This window comes from Camelus ferus, chromosome 1 (assembly GCF_009834535.1).
Source record: "Camelus ferus isolate YT-003-E chromosome 1, BCGSAC_Cfer_1.0, whole genome shotgun sequence".
Taxonomy (NCBI): Eukaryota; Metazoa; Chordata; class Mammalia; order Artiodactyla; family Camelidae; genus Camelus; species Camelus ferus.
In genome coordinates this window covers 871,053-890,754 of record NC_045696.1, presented here as the reverse complement: position 1 = coordinate 890,754, position 19,702 = coordinate 871,053, and the positions used below count along the sequence as shown (strand labels likewise).

General features: G+C 49.6%; 1 protein-coding gene across 7 annotated transcripts in view; it reads left to right on the top strand.

The window, feature by feature from the left end:
• The window catches only part of PCBP3 (poly(rC) binding protein 3), a 184,929-nt gene that overhangs the window by 55,787 nt on the left and 109,440 nt on the right, over positions 1-19,702 (top strand). For 5 of the 7 annotated variants that reach the window (XM_032488718.1, XM_032488539.1, XM_032488894.1 and 2 more), the window contains exon 2: positions 14,477-14,547. The exons of the other annotated variants lie outside the window; for them this stretch is intronic. The gene's annotated coding sequence lies outside the window, so the exon portion shown is untranslated. The remainder of the gene's footprint in view (positions 1-14,476; positions 14,548-19,702) is intronic. 7 annotated transcript variants of the gene reach the window in all.

Below are 19,702 nucleotides of genomic sequence, written 5' to 3'. Positions count from 1 at the left end.
ACAGTGGGTCCTGCTATCTGAAGTTTTGCTTTTCAATTTCAGTTACCTAGGGTTGAAAACTATTAAATGGAAAATTCCAGAAATCAATAATTCATAAGTTTATGAATGTGTGTCGTGTGATGAAATCTCGCACCACCCATTCCATCCTGCCTGGGACACGAGTCACCCCTTTGTCCAGTGTGCCCCACCCACCAGTCACTTAGTAGACCTCTCTGTTATCAGATGGACTGTCCCAGCATCCCACTGCTTGTGTTCAGATGACCCTTATTTTAACTGATCCTGGCCCCAAAGTACAAGCAAGAGAAGCGGTGCTGGCAGTTCAGCTCTGCCAGAGAGATGCTGTACAGTTCTTCCTGTAAGTGAAAAGGTGAAAGCTCTTGACTTAATGAGGAAAGAAAAAAATGGTATGCTGAGGTTGCTAAGATCTACGGTAAGAACGAATCTTCTATCTGTGAAATTGTGAAGAAGGAAAAAGAAACTCGTGCTAGTTTTGCTGTCACACCTCAAACTGCAAAAGTTATGGCCACGGTGCATAATAAGTACTTAGTTAAGATGGAAAAGTCATTAGATTTGTGGGTTAAGGACAAGAATAGAAGATGTGTTCCGATGGCACATTGATGGCAACGTGTTGGGCCAGAAGGCACGGCGCCTGTACGAAGTCTTCAGCAAGGGGTCCCCCAAAGTGAGTGACACCAGCCACTTACTGCAGGTGAAGGGTGCTTCTGCAGATTCAGGAATAGGTTTGGACCAAAAAATATAAAAATTACTGGAGAGGCTATTAATTATTATTGTTAATCTCTTCCTGGGACTAATTTATAAATTAAATTTTATCATAGGTACATACGTACAGGAGAAAACAGTGCACAAAGGGTTCTGTACTGTTCACTGGTTTCAGGCATCCACAGGGGTCCTGGAACGTGTCCACTGTGGATGAGGGGGTATGACTGTGCACTCTGACTTTTCCAAATGATTCGTTTCCAAGTCTCCCACTGACAGTGTGAACATAGGTTTGTGGCTGACGTCTTATTAGCTTGAGCTGTTTTCAAGATCCACGTTTGTATCCTGATCATGACAGCACGTTGTTGGCGAGGGCTGCTTCTGTGTAATTCATGTTGAAATAGTGCTGCCTCTGCAGTGAGATGCGCAGGTCACCTGCTCGCACCGCATGGGAGTTTCGGGACGAATGTATTATCTGGACTTTAGGAAATGACTCCAGTAGTGATATAATCCTAGATTTCAACAAGCCACCGCTGATCAGAAGTTGTCCTTGGCATCCTGTTATCTTTCAGGTAAGGTCCCAGCCTGTGAGCCCCGGCGCCACATGTCCTGGGTCCTCTGGCTTTGGCTGCACCCGTCTGTCCTGCTGAGCCCACCCCTTTTCCCATTCACTTAGTTTCTGTTCCAGACACCCGGGGCAGAGCCCTGACCTTGTCCTTGCTTTGCCTCTGTCAGGACCGCCCGTCTAAACTGCGGGTCCAGTGCTGTCCCTGTGGCCTGGCACAGCATGCCAGGTCATCCCTGCGGCCCTCCTCATCCCCCCTTGGGAGGACGGCAGCCCACTGCTTGTGACCGCAGCACGGTGGGGGCAGCGTTGCCCCCCTTGCGTCATGGCTGTCGGTCCACGTGTCCCTCCTCTAACGTGAGGCTCTGTGTGTCCTCTCCCCCCGCACAACGTGGGCTCCTCCAGGCTGTGCCCACCTTGCTGGCCGCTGCTCTGGGGCACAGGCCTGCAGGACCTTCTTGGGGGTGAGGGTGTGCACTAGCTGGTCTGTAGGCCCTTAGAGACGACAGTGACAACAAGAATTGACACCAAAGACGTGCAGCCACGTGACTTCTGACCCCCAACGCACCTGCACAAGGTGACCGAAGCACCTGCACCATCTTACCCAGGCTTCTACAGTGTGCGCAGGCCGAGGTGTCCCCTTGAGTCACATGCAGGTGGCTTTCTTCACGATCTTCACGATCTTTCTCAGATTCAGTGACTCCTCGCAAGTCCGCTGTCCGGGCTCTGCCCAGATTTCTGTTTTCTTCCTTTGCGTGTTGTGTTCTCTTCCTTGTTGGCATGGGGAAGGGGACCTGTTCCTAGGACAGCTGAGAGGAAGTGGGGACGTGCCCAGAGCCGCGTGGTTAAACTCCTGTTGTGTTGGGACTTGGTCTCAGTTCTGGGGCTGGGAGGATGTCAGTGTATCGAGTTTAGCTATCTTGCTTTTCTTTTCCTCTGGAGGCTGGTGGCCTCCCTACCCTGTAGAGAATATGCTGCCTTCACTCGTGTGTTTTGACTCTCCCATGTGGCTCCTCTTCCCTCACTCCTTCGGGGTTGGGGGGACCTCACCCACTCTCTGTTCTGACGACTCCCACCTGCGGTTTCCCCCGTCAACCTTGGACGAACTTGTGTTTTGTGTGTTTGACATCTCCACCTTCAAGGCCAGCAAGCATCTCAGACTTAACGTGTTCAGGACCGAACTCCTGAACTTTGCCCTCAGCCCCACTGTCTAGTTGCTTCCACCAAAGCCTTGGAGCCACCCTGATTGCACCTCTTACCTCAAAGCCGACATTCAGCCCTCCAGGAAATCCGGTGCTTCAGGGCACCCAGCGACTTGATGAGGACACGAGGCTCCTGAGGTTGGAGTTAAATGGTACAATACAAAGTCCACTCAAGTGCTTTTAATAATGTCTTCTGTGGGAGAGTTTGATCATTTATATAAAGTAAATATACTAGGCAGTTAAAACTGGTATAGCTCTGTTACAGTCAGATGAATGCATGAAAGGACAAAAAGCTTTTTAATGTGAAATGTAGTTTATGATGATAAAAGAAAATAATCGTGGTAGAGTACAACGGTCCTGAACTTACACACGTGTGGTAACCGCACCTCAGGATGTACAGAAAAACGGGCTGCTTTACACGGTGAAGTTTGATAACTCTGCAGTCGTAGGGCTGCTTTGATGTTCCTTTCTCAGGAACGGACACGTCAGACACAAATACGTAAATACGAGTGTGCAAGATTGGAACAAGCTCCACCCCTGGCTCATACTAAGATAAGCACCCATTAGAGAGGATATGAGCTCTCAGTGCATGTGAAACATTTTTAAAATTGTGACCAAATGAGTCTCATCTCAGATGCTTTCAGACCATGTTCTCTGACCAAATGAAGCTAAGGCAGATTTCAATTATAAGATCACAGAGAATGAAAGTATGTATACTTGACATTTAAGAAGCACTGCAAGGCGTTCCAGTGAGGCCGACATGGCAGGGGCACCAGGCTGACCGCGGGCGGGCCGGGGCCTCGGCGCACGGCCCTGGGGGAGTGTGTCCTGGGAGTTGTGCGCCTGAAAAGAATAAAGGCTCCAAACTGACCAAGTAAGTGTCCAAATTAAGAAGTTAGGACAGCGAAGGAGAGCAGCAGGGAGTGGAAGGGAATTACGGCATTAAGAACAAATTTGTAAAGTGGGAATCAAAGAAAAATGTAAGTAATAAAGTAAAAAACTGGTTCTTTTGAAGAAAAACCAAAATTTCAAACTCTTGGCAGGATTGATAAAAAAATAAAAAGAGAAGGCTAACTAAACGGTATTAGCTGTATCTTGTTACCTGTGTGAATGATCAGTATTTAACAGGGCGTCTGTCAGTTAGCTACAGAGCAGGTCCTGACGGGGCTTCTCACGGATTCTGAAATACTGACTCTAAGATACGGGTGGAGGAGTAAGGCTCCAAAATCCTGACGACCTTCGGGAAAAAGCAGAGGGACTTACCCTTTCAGATATTAATGCTCCTTATAAAGGTGTGCTGTTTAGGGTTTGCATTATTAGACCGGGGTAAGCAAATATGACAGTGCAACAGAGTTAGGGAACACACTTACCCTGCTCACACCCCCCACACCCACCCGCCTCCCTATACCTGTACATATACCCACCCACACCTACCCACGCTCCCCACCCCCCTCCCCTACAACCCTACACCCGAAGGAATTCACAATGTGGGAGGATGCAGCACAAGTCCATGGCGAACAATGGCTCTTTTAGTAAATGTTGCTGGGATAACCTTCTACCCGTGTGGTAAAGGTCAAATTAGATCCATACCTCATGCTTCATATATGAGACTGAATTCTAGATGGAATAAAATCCTGAGTGTGAAAAGCAAGACTAAAATTTATGGAAGACAGAAGACTCTCTTTGACATCTGGACATAGCTAGAAAGATAATGCTAAAGCTGATGACAAAGGGTTCACTGCCTGTGTTTTCTTCTAGAAGTTTTATGGTTTCAGGTCTTACATTCAAGTCTTTAATCAATTTCTAGTTGGTTTTTGTGATTGGGGTGAGATGTGGCCCGGTTTCACTTATTTGCTTGTGATTGTCCAGTTTTCCCAACCCCGTTTATTAAAGAGACTATCCTATTCCATTCTGTGTTCTCCTTCGTCATAAATTAGTTGTCCATCTAATTTGTTTATTTTTGTTTTTTTTAATGCAACAACTTTTGTTGTTGCATTTAAAAAACTATTGACTAATGCAAGGTTTTTGTATTTTTCATGTTTTCTTCTAAGAGTTTTACAGATATAGCTCTTACATTTAGATCTTTAAGCCATTTTGAATTAATTTTTGTATCTGGTATGAAGTAGGGTTCCAAATTTTTTATTTTGCATGTAGATACTCAGTTGTCCCAACACCCTTTGTTGAAATGTATAGTCTTTCTTCATTAAGTTGAAATGTATAGTCTTTCTTCATTAAGTTGTCAAAAACCAATGGACTGTAGGGTGGGAAGAGATAGACTGGGATTTCAAAATTGTAGAATAGATAAACAAGATTATACTGTATAGCACAGGGAAATATATACAAGATCTTATGATAGCTCACAGAGAAAAAAATGTGACAATGAATATATATATGTTCATGTATAACTGAAAAATTGTGCTCTACACTGGAATTTGACACAACATTGTAAAATGATTATAAATCAATAAAAAATGTTAAAAAAAAAACCAATGGACTGTAAATGTAGGGGTTTATTTCCAGATTCTTAATTCTCTTCCATTGCAATGTGTCTCCATATATCATTTATACTATATCAGCTCTGTTTACATCTATCCCTAGTCAGATTTTCTATTTCTTCTTGAATCAGTGTAGTTTATATTTGTTTTTAGGGATTTTTTCATCTGGTTTATCTAACTTCTTTTTTAAATTTAATTTTAATTTTAATTTTTTAATTGAAGTAGAGTCAGTTACAATGTATCGATTTCTGGTGTACAGCACAGTGTCCCAGTCATACATATACATGCATATATTCATTTTCATATTCTTTTTCATTAAAGATTATTATAAGATATTGAATATAATTCCCTGTGCTATACAGAATAAATTTGTTTTTTAATCTATTTTTATATATAGTGGCTAATATTTGCAAATCTCAAACTCCCAAATTTATCCCTTTCCATCCCTTTGCCCCAGTAACCATAAGATATAAATAGCTCATACAATTAAATAACAACAACAGCAAAACAGCCCAATCCAAAAGTGGGCAGAAGACCGAAACAAGAAATTCTCCAATGAAGACATACAGATGGTCAATAGGCACATGAAAAAATGCTCTAATTATCAGAGAAATGCAAATCAAAACTACAATGAGGTATCACCTCACACCAGTCAGAATGGCCATCCAAAAGTCCATGAATGATAAATCCTGGAGAGAGTGTGGAGAAAAGGGAACCCTCCTACACTGCTGATGGGAATGTGGTTTGGTGTAGCCATTAAGGAAAACAGTATGGAGATTCCTCAAAAAACTGAAAACAGACTTACCATATGATCCAGCAATCCCACCCCTGGGCATATATCCAGAGGGAACTCTAATTCAAAAAGACACCTGCACCCCAATGTTCACAGCAGCACTATTTACAATAGCCAAGACATGGGAGCAACCTCTGGTATCAAGATGTTCTAGAACACTGAAGAAACCGGAGCAGGGGTATTAGTTCTGAAAGTGGCAAATAGCTCAGCAGATCCAAGGAGAGAATCTAGAGCCCAGCTTGTGAGAGGGCAGATCAGTGTGTGAGAAGCCTGGACAGGAGAATGCAGGGAGTAGGTCAGATTTGTGTGACTTGCTCAGATGTATGTGGCTGACCATTCACAGTTTCTTGCCCTGAGGAAGGATCGATCTTGCCTCAGAATCAAGGATGTGCAGCTGAGCCTTGGGGAAGGGGGGCTGCGGGAGGGGTGGGCTTTGCCGTGGATGTGGGTGACTCATGGACAGCTGTGGTGTGTCTGCAGCAGAGGGGAGGAGCACAGATGTTCCCACAGTGGCCAGAGGTGGCATCACAAGGAAAGACAGCTGAGGAACTGACCGAGAGGGTAAGAAAAGCAGAAAATGTGGGTGAATATCTTTGGGATGACTTCTCCAGTAATAACACCAAACCTGGAAACTAAAAGAATGCCAGATTTCAGAACTTCTATAGGGCAAGATCGCCACGTACCAAGTTCAAAGGCCAGTAAGTGGAGTGGACACGTGTGATAGCCAGTGGTTAGTAGAGAGCGCGTCCCCAGAGCCCACGGAAGGTGAGGGAGGTGGTGGGGATGCTGCGGCCTCTGACATCGACGAGGCTTTTCCACCTGAAGAGGAAAACTTGCTGCTGTTTATACTTTATTAAGGGCTCAGTATGTTAAATATATGATAATAGCTTTATTTTGGAAGCATTTATAATCTGTCTCACTTTATTTTAAAAAATACATAGGTGCATGTTACCATGAGAAACTACCAGAAGAAAACACACTCTGCTGCTGCCAGTGCTTCTGTCTGGGAACTGGAGGTGCTTTTAAATGTACTTCTTGCACTTTTCTGCCTTTTCTGAACTTTCTGCACGGAGAGCAAGCATGTGTTTTGCAGGAGTGTACGTTTGCTGTCGTGAAGAACAGGGCTGGGCACCTGGCCTCTGTCCCGACCAGGACCCGCTGTCACACGGCAGCCAGCTCCGAGGAGGGCAGGGCAGAGCCTGACTGAAATGCTTGTGTTTGGGGAGTTGTCTAGAAAGTCTGGTAGATGCGTTTTAGTCAACTTCGATACCCTGGTGAGAGTTCCCATGTCTGATTCTGGTCATCAGAGTGACCGACTCAGAACACTAAGAAAGTAAAAATAATGAAGTTTAAAATTTTAATTAGGAAATCCATGTATTGAAACATGAGATTGAAACAGAGTCCTTTTATAAATGATTACACGTGGATAGTGAAAAAGTCCACCGACATAACTTAAAAAGACTGATATATGTATGTGTGTGTCTGTATTTGCACACGTGGAGTATGGTCTATCTTAAATAGGAAAACAAAACAGAAAATTACCCCATCCCAGGACTTGAGTGGGTGCTGTGAGCATGACACTGAGCTGCTGAGCAGAGGAAATCCGCGTCAGGCGTGCGGATGGGCGAGCGCCTGCTCTCCCAGGCCAGGGAGCACGCCCGGCCCGGCGTGCAGGGTGGTGCTGGGCAATGCTGGGCGGAGGTCAGGCGAGGGTCGCTCAGGGTCTTGGCCTCTGCGTTCTTTGAAGACCACGTTCCACCATGCATTGGCCTCAGGTTGCTATGTTTTGAGGTGGAGGAGTAAAAAGGTCCAACACCTGGCCGCCGCCTTTCTGCTGGGACTGCCACTAAGAGCATACTTACTTAGGGGCAGTAATTGCATCGCTGGACTCTGGGACGGGGTCGAGCGGACTCACCCTTGCCTGTCCTCCCCCAGAAGCGCTTGCAAATCCTAGTTACCCCAGCTTCTCGCTGGCACTGCAGGGCTCCGCATTTGCTCGGTTGGAGGGGTAAGTTAATGAGACACTCCTTCCCCCAGATCTGGGGGAACTGTGTCCTCTTGAAGTCACACCTTTGCTCTGGCCTGTTTAGTTTTAGGTAAAAGCAGTGGCATTTGCTCTTCTCCCTTTGTTGAGATCTTTCGTAGAGTGAGTTCCCATCTAGCAGAAATGGGAACCTGGAGCAGATTCCTAGGATCTGTAGCTCCAAGTGTGTCCTGCTGTGAAGTCACTGTTACCCCAGTCATCATTAAGGGGTCTTTGGAGGTGGCAGGCCCATGGCCACTGCCCCCACTCTCTCCTGATCTCTGCTCGCTCATCCTCTCCTCACTGGAGCCTCTGGAGCCAAGGCTTCAGGTCAGGGAGCCTGCGGGGTCCCTGTCCTGCCCCTGCCAAGCGAGGTGGGACAGCTGGGTGTCTCCCTGTGTACATCACGATGGGCCCTGCCATGCACATAACATGGACACTGAAACTGATGTGAAATGTGTAAGTGGGAGGGTGGCCAATGGCGCAGATGTGCGCGTGTGTGTGTGTGTAGGGGGGCCGAGAGTCAAGGTGGGGGCCTCAGTGGGATCTAGTGAAGGCCCTCCCTCCCTGAGCTGGGGGCTGTCAGCTCTCAGGCTGCTGGGCTGGGCAGGCAGCTCTGCTCTGAGGGGGCAGTAGGAGGATGAAGCCACCCCTTCTGCTCCTGGTACACGTTCTGATGGGAACACTAAGATTCCAAGAAAGTCCTCTCCGCCTAAAATTTGGGAAATTACAAGCAGTAGCTCAAATAAGAGTGTGACTGTTATTTGTGTCTGTGGCTAAGTCTGAAAACGGAATAAAAGTTTGCTTGTTAATTGTGCCTCTTTTCTAGTCTGTGCTTTTAAGATGTCTTTCTAATGGTAAAATTCTGCCGTGGGTGTGCAGTCACGTGCACGGTGCTGGGGTGTCATGTTCAGACCACTGAGGGTGCGGGAGCCTGGGCTCACGTGGCCCCCGTGTGGTCCGCGGCAGCTTCCACCTGCTTCCACCTGGGCCGTGTGGGCGCCCGCAGCGCCTGAGCCCCGAGCGGAGGAGCACGCCTCGTCACACGCGCCCTCATTGTGTTTCTCCTCATTAATTGAATTACGAGTCTCCTAGGGGTAGGTATAACGTCTTCTCTTTCTTTTCCTATCTGAGAACTATTATTTCACTCTGTGATTCTGAAAAAAGAGAGAGTGCCCATGGGCGTAAGGGCACACACACCCTGGGCCTCCCAGCACACTTTCTTATTAAAGTTCTGCCCATTCTCCCGGGGCCCAGCCTGCAGGGAGAGGAGCCCTGCAGGGCAGCGCAGCCGCCCCGCCTGGCAGTGTGTCTTCCACATGCCCCGTCAGGCTCGCGCAGGGGCTGCCTCCCACCGGGCGAGTGCTCTTCCAGGCTCGGGGCTGTGGCAGGGAGCACAGCTTGTTCTACTGGGGGCAAGAGAGCAGAACAAAGGAAATGACCTGAAAACGCAGCAGTCACAGGCCAGATGGATGAGAAGAGGAGATGACAAAGTGGGGGGACTGCTGGCTGGTGGTCCCGGGGGCCTTGCTGAGGCGGTGGTGGTCCAGCTGGTGGCGCAGGGGGCCTTGCACACAGTGGCCCGGGATAGGGGGGAGCTGGGTGGGTTGGGGGAGGGAAGGGAAGAGCGCAGCTGGGGATGGTGAGGAAGGGGTGGGGAAGATGTCTCACCCTCTGGGCCCTGGGGAGTCAGGGAGGAAGGTTCAGATGGGAGGCTGCTGCCTGCAGGAGAGACGACGGAGGTGGTGACCGGAGCTGGGGGGCTGGGGCGGCCAGGGAGGTGAGTGAGGACTGGGGGATGATGCAGGGGCTTGAGCAGCTGGGGGGACGATGAGGGGTGGCCGGAAGTCAGTAGCTGGTTTCGGACTTCGGCCCTGGACACCCAGGTGGCATGGACAGGTGGGCAGTGGGCACAGGGGTTCATGGGAGAGGACAGTGTCGGGGAGGGACTGAGGGAGTTACCAGTGCAGAAGGAACATTTCCGGCTGCAGACTGGGCGGCTCTCCCTGGGAAGTGAGTGCAGTGAGTAGAGGGGAGCAGAGGACCTGGGCCACCCCCAGGGAGCCTGCAGCTGGAGCTGCCCGATGGGATCCAGTGTCTCTCCCCAGGCTCCGCTGGCTGTGTGGCACTGCATCACCCTTCCCACCCCTGGGCTGCCTGTCCCTGAGCACTGTCCCCCTCTGGGAGGTCTGGCCCTGTTCTAGATTTCTCCCCCTCCGAATTCAGGATTTGGACCTGCATGCACACTCCAGTCCTGTGCCAGGTCCTGGTGGGTCCGGACAACATACTTTCCTCTTTCCCACCAGCCCATCTTTCTGTGTGCTTATATGCCAACCACATGCTTTCTTTGGTGAAGGATCTGATTGAATATTTCGCCCATTAAAAAAAAATTAGATGGTTTGTTTTCTTGTTGAGTTTGAGAGTTCTTTGCGTATTTGAGTTGTAATCTTTGTGCTGCTGGAGGGTTTGAAATAGTGCCAGAATGACCAAAATGTGACACAGATGCGGGAAGTGAGCAAATGCTTTTGGAAAAATGGCGCAGATAAATTTGCTTCACTCGGGTTGCACAAACCTTCAATTTGTGAAAAACGCAATCTCTGTGGTGCGTAATAAAGTGAAGTGTGATAAAATGAGGTCTGCTTATATATTGATTTTTTTTTTAGTATAAAGTCATTTGCATTTCTGCATTGAAATTCACTTTGTTGCGATATACTTTCATATATTGTAGGATTGTATATGCTAAAATTTAAGAACTTTTGCATCTATATTTATGAGGAATTTTGATGTGCTTACTGGTAGTATCTTTTTGGTTTTGGTATCAGGTTAACGCTTGCCTTGTAGAATGAGTTGGGAAGTGGTCTCGTATTCAGTTTCCAGGATAAGTTAGTAAAGAATTAGTATTATTTCTTCCTTGAGTACTTCTTCCATTGAAGCCATCTTGACTGGCTCCTTCTTTGTTGGGAAGGTTTTTAACTTGAATATATAGGGTGATCTGATTTTTCTTGAGTGAGTTTTGATAGCTTTATTCTTCTGAGAACTGCACCTAAGTTGTTAAGTTTATTGGCATGCAGTAGTTCCTAACATTCCTTATTATGCTGTATTTGTTCTTTTCACGGAAGTGAAATTCGCATAACACGCACGAATCATTTGGAAGTGCACCACTCCGTGTGTTCAAAGCTGTGCAGCCTGCCACCCAGTCTTGGACTTTTTTTCAAAGTCTGAGATTTTCTTTTTTTTTATCACCCAGAGGAACATCTCACACCCATTAGGTAATCACTCGCCTCTCTGCCCTTTCCCCATCGCCTGGACACCACTTAGCTACTTTCTGTCTCCGTGGATTTACCTAATCTGGATATTTCACATAAATGGAATCCTACGGAATGTGACCTTTTCTGTCTGGCTTCTTTCACTGAGCATCGCGTGTTCAAGGTTCCTCTGAGTTGGAGCATATATCAACCCTTCATTGCTTTTTACGGCTGCGGAATATTCCGTTGTGTGGACAGATTACAATTAGCTTATCCATTCATTTGTTGATGGACCTTTGTGATGTTTCCTCATTTTGGCTATTGTGAATAATGATGCTGTAAACAAGTATCTGATTTTCTCTTTTCAGTTCTTTTGGGTGAATACCTAGGTGTGGAATGGCTGGGTCATATGATAATTCTGTGTTTAACGTTTTGAGGAACTGGCAGTCTGTTTTCCAGAGGCGGCACAGTTTTACTTTCACACCAGTCATGTATGAAGGTGCCCTTTTCTCCACATCCTCACCAACACTTGAGTGTATGTGGAGTGTTACTGTGTGGAGGGCTCTAGACATGTCCGCTGTCCTGGGGGGACAGTGTTGTTTGAGTGTGCTGTATCCTTCACGGTCTAACTAGTTGTTCTGACCCCTTTATTATCATGTAATGTCCTCTTTCACGTCTGATAATACTCCTTGCTCTGAAACCTACTTTATCTGAAGTTAACGTAGCCCTTCCAGCTTTCCTTTGATTAGGATTAGGACATCTTTCCCATCCCCTTTACTTTAACCTATTTTATCTTTACATGTAAAGTGAGTTTCCTATAAATGGTGTATGGTGACGTCCTGTTTTTTATCCAATCTTGACGTCTCTGTATTGTAATTAGGATGTTTTAGATCATTTGTATTTAATGTGATTATTGATATGATTGAGTTTAACCATCATTTTGCTATTGGTTTTCTATTTGTCCCATTTGCTATTAGATTTTCTCTATCTCTCTTTTGCCTTATTTGGACCGAGTACTTTTTATGGTCAAGTTTATCACCTTTCCTCGCTTATTAGCTATCTCTCTTTGTTTTTAGAAGTTTCTTTGGGATTCATTGTCTTCAAGTAGCGTCAGCCCAGTTCCCGTAGAGTGTAAGCCTCACAGCAGTGCCCGTCCGCCTCGCTTCCCCCGGCCCGTGTCATTGTTCACGCCGCTTTGCCTCCACACTGCTGTAAGCCCCACAATACACTGTGAACATTCTTTGCTTTAAATAGTCCATATCTTTTAAAACAGTCTTTAAAATTTAAAAAGCTGTTGTATTTATTCATGAATTTTCTGTTTTTCATTTCTTTTTGTAGATTTAGATTTCCTTCTGATATTATTTTTCTTTTGTATGATGGACCTACTTTAATATTATTTGTAGTTTAAAAGTGCCAGTGATGAATTATTTTAGCTTTTGCTTGTTAGAAAAAGTCTTCATTTGGCCTTTGTATTTGGAAGTTATTTTCACTGTAAATGGTAACTCAGGCTGACTGTTCTTCCCGTTGTTACTTTAGAGACGTCATTCCGTTGGCTTTGGCTTGCGCTGTTTCTGGGAAGTCTTTGTCCACCATGTCTGTCTGCCCCTCTGTGCACCATGTTTCTTTTTTCTTCGGCTGCTTTTAAGGTTTGCTCCTTTGGGTTAGGTGGTTATCATGTTCCTTTGCTTGATTTCCTTCCTGTTTTCTCCTGCTTGGGGATTGCTGACCGTCTTGGATTTATGGGTTCATAAGTTTTAAAATTTTTTGTCATTGTTTTCGTCCCATCCTGTTCTCCCCACTGAGTGTCCAGTTACACAAATATTTCTGGTTTTTTTTTTTTTTGAAGAGGGAGTCTCTCTTTCCCTGTGTCATTTCAGACCATTTGTCTGTGCAGATTATTTTGCCTGCACGTTGACTGATTTTGCTTTTTCTAGTGTCTAGTGTGATGTTAATGCCATCTAGTGTATTCTTCATCTCAGATATATTTTTCATCTCTAGATACTTGATATGAGTCTATTTTTAATGCTTCTCAAGTCTCTCCTGGCTTGTTGTGCTTGCCTCTGTCTTGAACATGTGCACCGTGCTTGTAATTGCTGATTTAAGGACCTTATGGACTAATCATTTCCATGTGTGATTTCTGGAGGTTTTCTTACTGATCAACTATCCTCATTATGAGGTATATTCTCATGCTTCTTTGCATGCCTGGTATTTTTTAAGTGGATGAAAGACAGTGTGATTTTATGTTGTTGGGTTCTGTATTCTTTTAAATATTTTGAACTTTCTTTTTGGAATGTAGTTCAGTTACTCGGGAAGCTTAGGCCCTTTGGTGGTGTGTTGTCAGCACTGAGAGGCAGCACCTGGTTTAGTCTGGTGCTGATGTGGCCCTGCCACTGAGGCTCTGCTCTCCCGAGTGCCCAGCCCGGTGGCCCCTGTGTCACAGGTTCCCTCGTCTGCGTTTTGAGAGTGTGGTCTGTTCCTGGAGCCGTGGTGATCACAGCCACCCTTTGTCCTGCTTCCTTCTGCTGGCACCTCCCCTGGCCTCAGGCGGCTCGCTCACTCCCGCCTGCTGACCAGTGTCCCGGTGAAGAGTCAAGCGAGCCCGCGCCAACCGGGGCCTGGGCCATTTCCCAGCCGTCTCCTTCCTGCCACTCTGCCCTGCTAATTCCAGGTGCTGTGGCCTCCTTGAGTCTCAGCTGTTTTCCCATCTCAGGCCTCCCCTGGCTTTCCTGGGTTCCCCCTCCCTGGGCTGAGACGCCCCCCGAGCTGTCGGCTGGGCAGCCAGGACGCACCCCGGGTGTCCCTCCCTCGGGGTCATTGTCCTGTGCTGCTTGTCGTCCAGGGTCAGCGCTCCTTTGTCTGGCGTCCTTTCTCTGTGTTTCCGTTGTTTGCAGCTAGAGGGCCAGCCTGCTTCCTCCTCTCCTGCCGTGGCTGCCCATGGGCGCCTTCTCCCTGGTCTTCAGCCCGCGCTGGACAGGGGCTCGGGCTGCCGCCCAGCGGCCCCTTAGGTCTGCCCGGGCCGGCTCATGGTGCTCGGCAGGGCGCTCCTCAGACTTGGAGCTGGGACCACAGGGGTGGGCATCTGGGTGGGGCCCTGCCTCCCCCTCACTGCTCCCCACAGACTGAAAGGGACTGGGGAGTCAGCACTGCCCCAGGCTTCCCTCGGGTTTAGCACCGTGGGCTCCAATCAGGAGAGTCTGGGCTCGGGGTGTTTGTCAGTATCTTTTAAGTTCCAGACTCAGGGCAGTCCCAGCACCTTCCATGGACTTCTTTTCCTTGGAAACTGCCTCTGCCCTTCCAAATAACTGGTTATGACTGTATTCGTTAAATGAATTACTTTATTTGGGTAAGTTTGACATCTAAGGTGATAGATCATTCTTTGGGTTATTTTCTACCTATGATTTCCAGTTATAATTTTATTTTTTTAACCTGTTTACAGGGCTGTCTACAGAAAGAAGATTTTTCACAGGGTTCCATGTTGGTGGTGCCTCTCACTCTGCCCTTAGAGAGGTATGCCTTTAAATCAATTCTTTCTGCGTCAGTTGATTTTTAAAGTCTTGCTTTCGTATGAAGCCCTGTGTCTTTCTGACTCTCCTGTGGCCTGGTTTTATGTCACATGAGGGACCTGTCACAGGTCAAGGTGCAACAGCGGTGTCAGTGACACGCACCGGTTACCTTCTGGCTTCCGCAGAAGCAGTGTTTAAAAAGAGGGTTTCCTCCTCGTTGGTTAACCTTTCTTCTTCAGAGTTAACCTGACTAAACCGTCCAGCAGGGCCTGAGGACGAGCTGTCAGCGTGTCCCCTGTTCCAGCAGTGCCCATCAGCCGGGCAGTGACAAGTACGCCCTGTGGCTGTGACAGTGTGTGTCCAGGCCCTGTGGACACCCCTTTGTGGCTGTGACTCCGGTTTTGCAGAGCACCTTGAAATTATTCCTTTTAAATTTATCCTTAAGATGCCTTCGTTTTTCCAAAGCTTGTGAACGATCTTTCTTTATACGCGCGCGGCAGTCTTGCGTGGAGGACGGATGTGGTCACGGTGGGGGCGCCTGCTTCGTGCTGGCTCTGCTGGTCTGCGCATCTCACACCCGACTCCCCCTCACCGCACAGCGCCCGCAGGGTGGGGGTGGTCCTTCGACCCGTGGTTCACGGCTTGGGGAGGCGACGACATCTCTGTGCTTGTCAGGGGAGGGGTGGGGGTCTGAGCCAAGGCCTCTGACCTCTTGAGCCTGAGTCCACTTCACGACGGCAGGGGAAGCGGGAGCTGCCCTAGCCGTGGGATGTGGGCTCTGGACTCGGTGTCTGTCCTCCCCGGTGGTCTCGACCGCAGCCCTGAGGGGCTGCCGTGGGGTCACGGCTCAGCCGGCCCTGGTCGCAGAGCCCTACAAGCACCATGGTGACCTTCCGGAGTCGCCAGCCGCCCCCTCAGGAGACATGAGCCACGGTGGCAAGGCGTCAGAGAGCACGTGCACCCGGGCCCTTGGGGACGGTGGTGACGGGGCCGATGGACACTTGAAGAGAGGAGTTCTTAGTTAGCAAGTTGCCTGAACAAAGCCCTTAACTGCTCTTTCGTTCATTCAGCAAATATTTAAGAATGCTTGTGATGGGCCTGGAACCCCGCTTCCATTAGTTCGTGTCACCTTGTGGGGGTGACAGAACATAGGAGCAGTAAGCCAGTGTGTCACACAGTGTGTCACACAGTGTGTCAGGTGGTGACGCTTGCTGGGCAGGGCTGGAGGAGGCGGGTGCAGTTTGGAATGGGTGGGGAGCAGGCATCTGAGCAGAGCTTGAAGGAGGCGCGGGAGCGAGCCTGTGGCGGGTGCAGGGTGGAGGCTGAAGGAGCCCGGAGCAGAGGCCCTGGGCCATGTGTCTGGCGTGCTCACGGGGCAGCCAGGGGCCGGGGGTGCCTGGGGGGTGGGGGGCGGGGAGTGGAAAGGCGGGGCCGGGAGACGAGGGCCGCAGGGGACGTGCCAGGGGCCTGGAGGGTCGTGTCTCAGTGCGGGGATGAGGACTGAGTGTGGGAGCGGGAAGCCAGGTCATCTTTTTTCTCTCCTTGCGGATTCTTTTTACAAACTAAAGCTGTAACAGTACCCACTTCTTAGAAGACATCCGAATCCCTCCTGGCCTGGGACCAGCTTTGTAATCGTGCTGACCTGGGTCTCATTTCCACAGAAGTCCCGAGGGAAGGGCCTCTGGAACTCAGGCACGTAAACAGCCCCCTGTGTGTGCTGGGCCTCTCTCCCGGGACGCTGGTGGTGTCCATGTCCCTCCCCTGGCAGACAGGGGGCAGGGGCTTGCCCTGGCCTGCAGTTCCGGGGGTAAACCGACATGCATGGGTGGGGCGGGCGGGCGGGCCCAGAGCTGCTCCCCCTGTCTGCGTGTGCCAGCTCGACTGTGGGCACCAGAGAAGGCCCGAGGCACGCGGGCCGCTGAGCCCCAAGACAGTGATTCTGAAGGACGGGGGGAAGGTTCTGGGATTCCTGAGGGCTTGGTTAAGGGAGCCAGCAAGCTATTTACAGGGCACCCGTGCCTCTTCTGCGGGTGGGGAGGGAGCTGTTAGGAGCACTGAGCTGGTGGAAACAGAAATGAGTCTGCTTGCATTGGTAATCCTGGTGGAACCCTGCAGTGTCTTCCTTGGGGGGCCGGGGGTGGGTGTGACGAACCCGTGGAACTCATCTGCGGTGGATGTTTCCCAGGGGAGATGGTGGCTTTGGAAGAACTTGGTTTTCCATTTTCACGTCTTCGAGAACTTTCCACGCTTCCTGAGAGTGGAGAAGGGCAGTCTTTCGTGGTGGAGCCGCAGACAGGCCTCCCCCAGCTTTTGTGCGGTGCTGACACGCAGGTGGGTGTCCTGATCCCTGCTCTGTTCTGTGGGGACTCGGGCTCCCAGGGCCCCACAGCTCGGTCAGGGCAGAGCCCACCCCTCACCCGGCTCAAGCCGGGGCCTGCGACTACATGCAGATCAGGAAACTAACAAACGATAGCGAAATTTGCTGAGATTTTTATTGACTTTGGGGTCTTTTATTCTTGGTAATACTGAATTGATTATTTGCTTTTTATGTCCGCCCCCCCCTGCATCACGATAACTACTTTTACTGCACAACTGGAAAATTTGGAAAACATGGAAAAGAACTCTGAAACTCAGCGACAGTGAGTGCAGACAGGAGGGCCGTGTGGATGAGACTGTCCTTGGTGACCCCCCACCGTCAGCCTGCGCTTCACAGGGTCACCCTGAAATCTCCTTCTCACAAACCCCCATAGCTTCTTCTGTCCCACACTGTCCCTCTGCACCACGCTAGCACGCCGTGTCCTCTTGCCGGGGAGACCACGCAGCCCTGAAGACCGCCCAAGGGCCTGGGGGGCCCCAGCCCCGCCCAGACCCCTAGTGGGTTTGCTTTTATGTGAAGCCTTCCTTGTACATCTGATCTTTCTTCCTCAGGTTTCTAATGTAATCAGCTTTCCGTCTCAGCTCATTTCAAGGAGAAAAGCTGAGATAGGAAATTGGTGGGAAGCTTGTTAAGGAACAATCAGACACCCAGCCCTGTGCCCGCGCCTTGACAGACCCCTCCCCACCCTGGCCGGGCACAGAGGGCCTCCCTCGTGGGTGGGTCAGGGGCCTGCGGGCATGGCAGGGGGGCTGTCCTAAAGAGAAAGCAGGGCCACACTCAGTGGGTTTTGGAGCATTGTGACCCCAGCCCTACCCTGTTCACACCCAGAACCCTGGACACCCTGTGGACCTCTGCGCGGGGGAGGGGAGAGGGGGGTACAGGGTGGGGAGGAGGGTTAATTCCCGAGTTTGTGGGAGGAAGCTAGGAGATGGTGCATAAAATCGCAGAGGCTCAGAGCCTGTTGCCAGAACCTCAGAGATAAGAGGAAAGAGGGCGAAGATCAACACTGCCGGGATGGGGTGGGGGCTGGGGGCGGGCGGGGCTGGGTTGGGGGGTGCTATACTGTTTGCACCATCAGCTTTGTGGGGCTCTGGGACTCCTAAAACCATTACATTTATAATTTGGGGTTTTTTGTTTGTTTTTCTTGTATATATATCTATATTTTATTGAAGTATAGTCAGTTTACAATGTTGTGCTTATAATTTTGTTAAAAATATAAATTACAAAGTTATGTAGAAAATTCTACTTTACAAAAAAAAAAAATTGGAAAGCAGGGCCCCTCCGCTCCCCCGGCTGTGCTTCTGCCAGGCCATCTGCCCTCCCCAGCGGGGCTCCGCCTGCCGCGGGGCCTCTGCCCGCAGCCTCCGCCACCTCTGCCGAATCTGGTGGAAGGCCTCTGTCCTTGGGGAGCTGGCCTCTGCGGCTTCAGGCCCGTAGAGCCCCCTCTTCTTGAGCTGAGGCCCTTCTCCGGCTTTGCTTGCCTGGTTTTCCACGTTTGTGTGTGTCACCTGCCGCTGCCCCCGCCCCCGGCACGTGGGCCTTCACTCTGCTGTCACAGCTCCTTCTCGGCACCCCGGGAGGACCCTGCTGACGGCTGGTGCCCGGGGCCGTGGGTGGGGGGCCGAGGCTCTGCTGCGGGCAGTTTGGTATGTTCTACTCCAGACTTGGCCTCTGGGGTCAAGATACGCACACGCTTCAGTTCCCCTTTTAAATTGGGTAGTACGCTGCAAAGTGTGCCACGTGACTGGGAGCACTGCTTTTAAAGGGTTGTGTAGTTTCCACTACATGGATGTAGGTATTATTTTCTTAAATCATTCCCTTTTTGTTAAATACATTTGGGTTTTCTCCAAATCTGTGACTGATGTCAGTGGCCGTGAGGTCGGCATCCTTTTGCTTAAGTCGGCTCCCGCTCGTGCCGAGGCCGTACTGCAGTCTTGGTCCACGCGGGCTCCCTGGTCAGAGGAGAGGGACACCGAGGGACATGTTAAAGAGGCGTCTGCGCAGCTGCCAGCCTGCCCTCGAGCTGGCGGATGAGGGCAGCATGCAGTGCCAGGGCTCCTGTCCTCCCAAAATGTGGGGCTCCTGTCCCCGCAAAACGCCAGAACTCCCCGCATCTCCCGTGTGGACAGAGTCTGGCACAGGCGGGGGACCCTTCCGCCAGAGCCCGTGCGCCCTCCTCGTGTGTCAGCGCTCCTGTTTCACTGAAGACATTCAGCGTGGTGTTGGGGACAGACGTGGCCCCCAGCAGACAGTCATTCTCCTTTAATCGGACGTGGGCGCTTTGGGCCCCTACCTCAGAATTTCCCTATGTGATGTCTCCTCTGGTGTTTGCGTTCGGAAACCCTTCCTCGCCCTGCAGTGCGGGGTGGCCGCTTGCGTTTTCTTTGCTGCTTTTCCTTTGGCATCGGCTGTGTAACCCACTTGGGGTTAGTTTGATGTATGTTATTAGGGGAACATGTAAGTTACTTTGTCTCACAAAGACTGAAAACACAACTTGTTGAAAAATGCTTCCTCTTCCCGACGCCTGGGGCAGCTGCTCGCGCCCTGTACGTGCAGCTTACGCAGAGCTGTCGTCCACACCAGCGCCTGCTCCCGCGTCCTTCAGTTGCTCTGTTCGTTCTTGTGCTGCTACTTTTTGAATTATTTTAGTTTTATGGTATATTTATCTGACGATCCCAGTATGTAAAAAAACCTGGCTGTTCTTGGCTGCTCTATCTCTGGATGAAACTAGGGTGATCTTCAACTTGAAAAGTTAATCAGATTGGCATTTCATCTCAAACGG